This window comes from Carlito syrichta, unplaced genomic scaffold (assembly GCF_000164805.1).
Source record: "Carlito syrichta isolate Samal-C Ts95f unplaced genomic scaffold, Tarsius_syrichta-2.0.1 Scaffold85392, whole genome shotgun sequence".
Classification (NCBI taxonomy): Eukaryota; Metazoa; Chordata; class Mammalia; order Primates; family Tarsiidae; genus Carlito; species Carlito syrichta.
This window is the reverse complement of record NW_007029488.1, coordinates 34,342-44,323: the sequence shown is the minus strand read 5'-3', so window position 1 is coordinate 44,323 and position 9,982 is coordinate 34,342.

Here is a 9,982-nt window from a genome sequence, read left to right as displayed (position 1 = left end):
GTAACTCCATTTTCCCTCCACCTTTCCCTCGGTTACATCACTAGAATATATTCAGCTGTCCTTTGAAGGGTATCAGTCAAATAACTAAAACAATAGAGTTGCATTTCTGAAATTTAAATTAGGAATAAAAAAATATTTTCAAAGCCCCCCCGTGTTAACATAAATGGATTTTATAATGATGTTACTTATATAGGTAATGCCACAAAACAAGATACAAGCATTATTAAACAAAATGAAATTTCAAATTATATATAAACAGAACTGCAAAGCCAACACTATTTATATTAACATTTAATATAATGTGACAGATGGTTTTGTTTTGCTAAAACCAAGGGACTATTTAAAACATGGTGATACTGACTGCTGGGATGACTTCTTGAGCTGGAGGTGCCCCCACGCTAAATATGACATGATGACTCAATTTGTTATCATTTTTTAGTTTTTGATCTACGATGACCCTGTCATACGCACAGCATGCACAGCATCATTTGGCCTTCACTTGGTGTGAATGCATCATGTAGGTTTTCCTTTTGTTCTTTTCTCACTCAGACATGAACCATGGAATTGTAGGCATCCACTCAGCTGTAGGCATCAACATTCAAAGAAAAGTGAATTAGACAATCTTGATTAGAACATGAACAGGTGATTAGAATAATTTTCTATTACGCTTATACATACCAGGTATAAGATAAAAATCTTGCTGGTACTTGAAACCATGACTAAAGCTGCCAGTTGAAAAAAAACAGGAATAGAAAATACTGGGAGATGTTAGTCAGTGATTCATGAAAGCCAGTCTGAGGAGCAGAGTCAAAACTGATGAGATTTTATATTTGCCATTGGAGAGGGTAGAAAAACAAGAACTATGGAGACATATTTAAGTCAGAATTACTGGTTACCCTTTCTTGGCAGGGAAGCCCCTTTTGTCTGAAATGATGTACTTTCTAACTTTTTTGGTCTAACATCCTTTAAGTTGCAAAAGAGAGTGCAGTATAGTTACTTTAAAGAAGCATCTTTACTGCTTTATGGAGTTTAAAGTCTACTATAAATTGTTACAGGACAGGATTTGGTACCAGATCTTGCTCGAAACTTGGTGCCAAGCCTACATTATGTTCTCTCCTGGGTCTCAGTTTCCTTTCCCATGAAGTGGAGACACTATAACCTACTTCTTCAGATTGCTATAGGATCAAGAGCACATGTGTCAATTATGTTAATCTCTCAGCACAGAGCAGCAGTCCAAGGAGTGTAGACAGCCCACTGGCCACCACTGGTCAGCCTCTGCAAGAGAAAAGTCACTGAGTCAGACTTTTAATCTAGAAGTCTTTTAGATCAAACTTGAAAGGTCAACCAATTTGTACTAGCACACAAAAAGATATTGCTGTCTTATTTTAGTTTTTCCTGCAGGATCTCAAAGTGTTTGGAAGTCTATTTTCTCTAGATAGGGTAGGTTTTGAAACTGCATTGTTGGTTATAATTGTCCTAGAACAAACAGAGCAATAAGAAAAAAAAATGAGAGAACAGCTGTGCCTACCCTCGAGAATGCTATCCAGATGAAGTACTGCGGTCACAATTCCCAACACACTTCATCTCTGGGCTTGGATTCAGTGGCTTAGAAACCAGAAGAGCACAAGCGCCATAGTTTTAGAGTTTAACATGGACAACCCTGCTCTTACCTCTCAGTGAGTCTTGGGATCCTCTGTCTGGCTTAACCACCTTTGCTTTGCCCCACCTGGACCTGTGTCCCCCCACATGATGAATGTTTCCTCTCTGTACCGTGACGATCTTCTCTTCTACCCCTTAGCAATTGAAACTACTGCTCCTACCAGTGCTGTCATAATGTCCTAACCACAAGGAAACATTATTTCTTCCCAGGCTGAGTCTTGACCCAGTTTCCTTGAGATTTCTGTGAGGAAAAAGTCCCTCTGATCTGTTTAGACACAGGCTTCCACTCACTGCTTTTTAAGCTACTTTCATCAAATTCATCTCTAATTTATGTTTTGAGAACAATCTTGAGTCCTTACTCCTAAGTCAGCTCAGTTTGTGGCTCCTGATTAAGATCTCTGGGCTTGGACCACATTTTCCTGTGGAAGCTTTAACTCCAGTTCTGTCCAACAGGTAGTTTGGGGGATAGTGAACAAAACTCTGGGGGAAGCCTCATGTCTAAGGTTGTAGCACCAGTTCTGCCACTCACTGGTCTGGTGATCCTAGCAAAGGACTTTCCTGGGCCCCATTTCTCTTCTGTCAAATGAGGATAACTAAGACAGGCCATGTCAGGGGTTTTCCTACTTTGGCATGCATAAAATCATCACAAGCGTTCATTTTTAAGTTTAAATTCTTCAGATCCAGATTTAGATGTTTTTTAAATAAGCACACACAAATCTGTTAAAAATGGCTATTGGACTTTACCTTGACAAATCCTGGACTTTCAGGTCTGCAAACACTTCTGTGACTGTACTTTCTGGCCTAGGTTCAAGTACTCTCAAGTTTCATATCTGAACACATCATTGTTTCTCTAAACTTTCTTCCACCTGGGGACAATCTTCCCTTCTGCTCTTTGAAATGCACTTAATCTCTTTAATTCTGCTGATTTTATTGGTGGAGTTGATCTAAGTCAAGTATTGTATGAAGAAGGTCATGTGGTAATACTAATTCACAGGTGTAAATGTGGCTACTTCACACTTCTTAAGCTAGTGTTTGGCACAGTAGATTTTCAATGTATTTTTGTTAGATGAATTACTAATTTAATAAGCTGAATCAAGATGGGGGCATTTTTTAAAAGGATGCATTTTAATTAATACTGATCTCTGTCTGGTAGAATTTTGGATATTAAAACCAAAGGAAGCAAAGAACAGAGTGCCATATTTTCTCACTCATAAGCGAAACTTGAACAATTATCATAATACTATAAGAAAGGGATTGGCAGTAGTGGGCAACTGCCCAGGGGGTGGGGGGTTGGAATTGGCAGTTGAGGGGACTGCCAGGGGAGGGAGGCGCACATTTCATCAACAAGGGTACCTACATAATGAACACTTGTACACCTAACCCTGATTGTACCCCACATCTTTAAAATTAAAAAAATTTTAAAAATAAAATAAAAAAGGATGATCTTCAGACATGGGTGAGTGAGATAATTTGTGGTTGAAGATCCTCTCATGGTCCCTCCTAGGAAGTAGGAAATCATAGCACTCAAGTCCTCCCAGAGTAGCTGGAGACACTTTACCCAGCTTTCTGCACAATCAGCCACCTCCATTTCTTTGCTTGTGGATCACGAACTGTTCAGGCCATCCCAGGCACAAGCTCCTCTGCTCTTGCGGCAAGCCCAGCCCTGCCTAGATTGCTACTCTTCACAAACCCTATTATGAGCTTGCAACTCAAGGGCTGGTTTTTGGTTGACTTTGTCATGAAGCCCAAACTTCCCTGTGTGGCACATATGCCCTTTAGTACCTGGCTTCTAACCATCTCTCTAGCCTTAGAACTGGTCCCATACCCTTCCCACATACATACACAGCCACATGGAAGAACTGGCAAGGATTTTGTGATTCTCTGACCATCTCTTACCATTGCATGGAATATTCTTCTAACCTGTCTTGCCTAGCAAACTCCTAATTAATCTGAAAGACTCAGATTAGGTATCTCCTCAATAATAGGCAGAATAGGTTCTCTCAAAGGTGTTCATGCCCTAACTCCTGGAACCTGTGACTGTGTTATATGTTGCTCACCAAAAGGGACTTTGCAGATATAATTTATACTGTAGACCATGCAATAGGAAAACTATCTTGGATTATCCAGGTGGACCCAATCTAAGCACATGGACTCTTTAAAGCAGAGAACTTTCTCTGACTGAATGTAGAAGACAGATGAAGCAGATGGGGAAGTTATAGAAACACAAGGCATCAGAGACACGTGACCACCACTTCTGGATGCAGAATACATGTAAAGGTTGAAAAGAAATGTGAGTGGTCTCTAGGAACCAAGATCAGTCCCTGGCTGATATCCAGCAAGGAGTGGGGACCTCATCCCTACAACTGCAAGAAACTGAATTGGCCATCAGTCCGAATGAGCTTAAATGCAATTCTTCCCCAGAGCCCAGAAAGGGGCCCTGTGCTACTGACTTCTTGAATGTGGCCTGTAAGACTCTAAGTGAGAACCAGCAGAGCCCAGAGTGAGTTCTGATCTACAGACCTATGAGAGGAAAAATGGATATGGTTAAAAAGTGCTGCATGTGTAGCAATTTGCTTTGGCAGCAATGGACACTTTCTTCCAGAAAGCCTTGTCCCGAACATCCTACAGCTGCCCAAGTCTGTTGTGTGTCCCAACCTCATGTTGCTGTGGTTGCCACATGTTCTGCATCAATGACTTACCCACCACACTCTATTTCTCTGTTTATCTGGTCATCTCTTCTACTACTTTTTGAGTGCCCTTGGTGGAAACCATATTTTGACAGCTTATGTCATCAGCACATATGCAGGACCTGTACACAAATGGCGCTCAGTGATTGTTTGCTAAATGAATAAATAAAGTAGGCATTCAATTCATTCAACAGATATTTGTTGAGCACCAGCTATTGGCCAGGCGTTGTTCCAAATGCCAGAGTTACAACAGTGAATAAGAAATACTACTGGTTCAAAGAGAGGTTGGAGGAGGCAGGCACTAAATGTTAAAACAAATAAATAAATAAATAATTCCTGGTGGTCATAATTTCTAATAATAAAATAAAGTGATAGGACAGAAAGTCATAGGGTGGGAGGCAAGGCCACCTTAGATAGAGTGGTCAGGGAAGGCCTCTCTGAAGAGGGACATTGAGACCTGAACAACAGAAGGGGGAAAGCATGTCCAGGCAGCTGATGAAGAGGCCCTCCAGAGGGCCCTGCAGGGGAGGAGAATATGAGGAAAGACATGCACAAGAATAACTGGGAAACTCAACAGAAGCAAGAGCCTCACAGATTGTGGAAAGAAAATTTACCTTCTAGTCCAATAGGAAGACTTTGGTAGAGTTTAGTTGACATGATTGGACCTATGCTTTTTATAGTTTATTTTTATACAAATGTGAAGAAGAGATGGTGGGGAAAGTTTGGAAGCTAGAAGACCTCAGTCCAAGCCCGTAGTGACAGAAGCTTAAACTACCTTGTAGCAGTGGAAAAGGAGAGAAGAGGTCAGGTATGAGATACACTTTGCAGGTAAAGGTAACTGGTCTTGCTGCAGGATTAGATACAGGATATGAGGGATTGAAAGGAATGGAAAATAACTTGCAGATATTTGGCCTAATCAACTTGGAGGAGAAAACTGGGAGAGTATCCAGATTTGGGGAGTAATGAAAGAAAATCAAGAATTTTACACTGGACATGTAGAATTTGAGATGACAATTGGTCATCCCAAAGGCAAATGGATATATTGGTGGAAATCTAAAGGCATATGGATGTATGAGCGCAGAGTTCACGGGAGCACTTTGAGTTGGAGATATAAACATGGGAATGATAACATCTCAATGGCATTTAATACCAGTAGACTAGATTATATTATCTAGGGAGATAAAGGACAGAGGCCTGGGATGTTCTGGCATTTAGAGGAGAACAGAGGAAAGAGAGTCAGAAAATAAGATGAAGCAGTCAGTAAAATGGGAAGAAAAAACAGGACCATGTTATATCCCAAAAACCAGCATAAAAATTGCTTCAGAAGGGAGAGTGACCACCTGTGTCAATTGCTGCTAAGTGGTCCTAAATATGAAGATAAAAAGAACTGGCCACTGAATTTGCAAAAGATCAATAATTATATTTTTGTTTTAATACAATGATGTTCAAGTTTCTTCACTAGGCTTATTCAATTCAATTCAGTTCCAGATGCTTTAAGAGGCGAAAAGATTGCTTGAGTGCAGGAGTTCAAGAGCACCTGGGAACATAGCAAAACTTTTCTCTACAGAAAATAAACAAATTAGCCAGGTGTTGTGGTGGGCGCCTGTAGTCCCAGCTACTTGGGAGACTGAGTTAGGAGGATTGCTTAAGCCCAGGAGTTGGGGACTGTGGTGAGGTGTACTCCAGCTTGAGTGACAGAATGAGACTCTGACTCAAAAAAGAAGTAAGAGGAGGAGGAGGAGGAGGAGAAGGAGGAGGAGGAGGACAGGGAGAAGGTACTTAAGACTCTGTGCTGGTACTTTAGGGGATGAAATGGTGACCAACACAGGACTTCATTCCTCAAAGAACTTGTATCTTAAGTGAAAGACAGACTGATCAAAAATTAACAATGTAATATAAAGCGTTGTAAACAAGCAATTAGTTCTGAGAGAGAGGAAGTATTTCCATAGAGTCTTGAAGAATCAGTATCTTTAAACCAGAAGAAAGGTGTTTGTTTTTCAAATTAACTAAATTGAGGTAAATAGGGAAGGCATACAAAGTTCCTAAACTAGAATAATGACACTGGGAAGGAGAAGGAGGGGAAGGTCGAGAGATAATGCTCTCAATAGCTGGTCTTCATATCCATGCTTGAAGATACATGTTTGTTTTTATTTTATACCTATAATCCATAAAATATATTGCCCAGGCATCATTTTCCTCATTTTAAGAGAAGGAAATAAAAGCAATAATTATCCCATAAAAATTGTGTAAAAGTGAATACAGTAACTAGACTGAATCCCCAATTAATACCTAAGACTTAAATGTCACAAGTCACCCCATCAATTCACAGAGAGATTACAAGTGTAAACCAGCCCCATTACCTTACGCCTACATCAAAGACATATCTTTGAGTCATAATACTTGAGCAGATGTCCAACCAAAGAATATGCCACTGGATCTAATAAACAATACAGAGGACCTCCATAAAGAACAAATAGACACTTTCTGGAGTTGAGAACAATTTCAAGGAATGCTACATATCTATAGTATGTATGTGGAACTACAGAGAAGTTGCACAGAACAGTTGAGCATGGGTGAAGATGACCCAGGATGATCTCTTTTAAAACAAATGCATCCTGGGTCATCTTCACCCATGCTAAATTTTTCTACGCAACTAAACCAGGGGAGTCTGAAACTTCACCTGTATGATTGCAACTTATATACCTAACCCTGAATTTTACCCCACATCTTTAAAAGAAAATAACATGTGCATCATTCAATCTATTCATTTGTTCAATAAATATTAATAAACTAAGACCTCAAATCTTGAATGACCAAGCTGGAAACAGGAACATTTCATGGAAGAACTGAAAACTGAAATTCTGATCCCTTAAATACTTTGAAGAACTTCTGTAAAACATGGTGAATCTCTTTAGTAGAGCTTCTTTGTATACAAGAAAATGCAAAGAGGCCAGATGCCAGCAAACAGGGAAGCCTGATTTTTCCATTGAGTGAGAAGCAATGCTTCTGTAGTTTGTGAACCTTGTTTTATAGAAGACCACAGGTGAATGGGCTATAAATCAAGAAAGTTGATTGTTCGTTAAAGAGAAAACTTTTAATGCCTTTATTTGGACTCTGTAAATCTGAGGAAACTTTAGAACAAGTACTTGATAATATGTCTTTTCCAAGAATGAACAACTAGTTTAGGATTAGCATTTGGATACCTTTTTTTTTTTTAAGGTTCTATTTTATTTATTTAGCTTCCTGACCATGATAAATCGAATGTTGCACTGGAGAGTAACCAATAGATGTGATAGAGGAAGGAGCTAAAATTCTCTCATTTGAGTTAACCTGCTTATACAAATTCCAGCTGCCTTCACTTCCATTTGCTGTCTTAAGGACTTCCTCTCACCACCAGCTTGAGGTGCTAAGTGATGTTTAACCCTTGCCATGTTCTTATTGGCATTTGATTTTTGCCATAAGCAGGTCTTTTTTGTCCCAGTGAGAACTGATTAGTGCTTATGTTCCACTTAATGCAGTAGTAAAATATTGAAAAGAGGTGGAACATGATTGCTACAGTAGATTTTCAGGTACTAAAGTTCGAGCAAAATGGAATAAGGGCCAGGTGGCAGTATCTACAAACTGTGCTAATGGCTCCATCAACAGATGTTTAATGCACTTAGAGCTATTCTCCACATCCTACTGTTGCTAATACATTTCCTCCCATACCTCCTCTCAACAAAAAAATTTTGAGAGGAAAGGAAACATTAATAACCCCAAAGTGTTTAATTTTAAAGGATATTTAAATCTTAATACTGGTCATAAGTTGACCTCTTTGACCACTGGATGGCTTATTGCAGCCTTCAATAATTTTGTTGCCATCATTAGTAAAAATTGATCACCAAAAAAGGCTTAAAAATGTATGGGTTTTCTCTTTTATCTGTCCTTGGATTACATACCGTTTGGAAATTCTTTTTCGGTGGATCTGAAATACAGAGATGCTATGCAGTGATGCTTTAGTTTTGGATGCAGGAGAGTCCAGCTGTGAAAAGGGTGCCAGACTGCTGGTAGAGCCCCTGATTTCTGTTCGGAGCGTCCTATGGTCAGTCCGTCAAGTCTGATGGCCAAGGTAGATTAGACCACCCTGGAAACATCAGAGCATGTTTTTCACTGGAGTGGGAAAAAAAATGAAGAGATGACTCTCCCGTGAACATGTTCTTATGGTGATCCATCTTCCAGGTCGCTAGATAACAGAGAAGAGGGGCTGCAGGACAAGCAGCAGGACAGAACAACTCTGTAAGAGAGAAGAGTAAGCAGGCAGAATGGTCCAGGAGTGTGGTGGCTGGGGTCTTCTGAGAGTTCCGTAGAGCAACTCCAACATGATGAGGAAGGGAAAGAGTGATTAAATGTGGACAAGCCCAGGAGAGGTGCCTCCTATCCAGCCAGCTATGTAGGTTTATAGGTAACATGTTTTCTTGTTTTATTTACCTTTTCCTGTTTTCTAATCATAATATCCATGGAAAATACAGAAAAATATAAAGAAGAAAAGAAAAACACCCTACATCTTATATCAGAATAAACACTATTTATATCTGGTATATTTCCTTTCCTTTCAGATATGCACATTTAAAAATAAAGTTTAGATCATACTGTATACATTTTTATATCCTTCTTTTTCTAAATTATTAATTTTCATACATGGTCTTTTAAAACTTGCTTTTAAATAGACCTATGGTGCTTTGTTGTTGGATGAAACCGTTCCCCTGTTGTATACATTGTATTATTCTTAAAATGTCACTGTCCTGTGGTGATGTGCAGTTAAAAGAAACAGACTCAATGTTCCCATAGCAGCATGCACAGATTTTTTTTTTAAGTGTAGGGTACCATTCAGGGTTAGGTATACAAATGGTCATTATGCAAGTACCCTTGTTGATGAGGTGTAAGAACATGTGGTACTCAGTTCTTTGTTTCTGTGATAGATCACTCAGTATTATAGACTCAAGGTCTATCCAAGTTGCTGCGAAGTTCACAATTTTGTCCTTATTTGTGGTTATAATATTCCATCAAGCATGCACAGATCTTAAATCTAATCCTGAGTGGGAAAAAAACAGAAAATAGAATGAGATGTATAATAACATAAACCAATATTATAAATAAAATTGTGTGCATACAAGCTGACAATTTCCACTGTACAAGAACATAGAAACAAAAAGCCCAGGGTAAACACTCACTTTGTGATATAGCTTTGGTTATATCAACTAAGGGTGAACATATTGTACACACTATAAATTAACTATACCATTCCTAAGCACATGCCTGACTGAAATGTGGACATGTGTTCATCCAAAAATGACCAGAAGTTCTTAGCAATCCTAGCAGCAAAAGCAAAACTGGAACCTATCCAAATGCTCATCAACAGTGGAACAGAAATAAATAGTGGTATCTTCACAAAATGCAATATTAGGCGGCAGTAAGAATGAATTATCTTTAACTGCAGCCAAAAGCATGGATGCATCTCAAAACCACAAGGTTGACCTAAAGAAGCCAGACACAGCAGTGCAGGTGGTTCCAATGATATAATGCACAAAATGAGCAAAATTAATCTCTTCTGCTAAAAGTCAGTACAGTGGCTCCTCTGAGCTGACAGGAACTAGGAA